We start from the raw sequence: 500 nt of genomic DNA, 5'->3' as shown, positions 1-500 counted from the left end.
TTTTTTTTTTCTCTTCTTTTTCAATATATTGTGCACTTACAGAGGAACAATGAGATGGCAGGATGGACGTATCTACACGGGGAACTTTAAAAATGGACTGGAGGATGGGTAAGTACATTACAAGCGTGTTGAACTAGTGTGAAATGACTCTGTAGGTTTCTCTAACAACCCGCCATTTGTCCCTCCAGCTATGGCGAATGCATGATTCCTGACAAACTGCTGAATAAAGCAGGTTGCTATCAAGGACAGTGGCGAGATGGCAAGATACATGGCTTTGGCATCTACAGGTCAGTTTCCTGGTTTCTATTTAAAAGGCATGTTGGCGATTCTCCATTAGCACTCTTTTAATTGCTTGTTTACAGGTCAATAAAAATAAAAAAAGCTGCGTGTTTGTGTTGCTTCTTGTTTAATGCTGTTAAATGTGTATCCACTGACTTTTTCAGGTATGCTACTGGTGAGGTATACGAGGGTTGCTTCAATGACGGCCAGCGCCACGGCTA

At 41.6% G+C, this 500-nt stretch overlaps 1 long non-coding RNA gene across 1 annotated transcript; it reads left to right on the top strand.

Moving 5' to 3' along the window:
* Positions 1–23: 23 nt before the first annotated feature.
* On the top strand, positions 24–500 carry LOC109508704 (uncharacterized). The gene is made up of 3 exons (XR_002166743.1): positions 24–108; positions 189–287; positions 444–500. It is a non-coding gene; the product is annotated as an uncharacterized LOC109508704 (long non-coding RNA).

Source organism: Hippocampus comes, unplaced genomic scaffold (assembly GCF_001891065.2).
Source record: "Hippocampus comes isolate QL1 unplaced genomic scaffold, H_comes_QL1_v1.1 C16521030, whole genome shotgun sequence".
In the NCBI taxonomy this organism is placed as follows: domain Eukaryota; kingdom Metazoa; phylum Chordata; class Actinopteri; order Syngnathiformes; family Syngnathidae; genus Hippocampus; species Hippocampus comes.
This window is presented reverse-complemented; position numbering and strand designations above follow the sequence as displayed.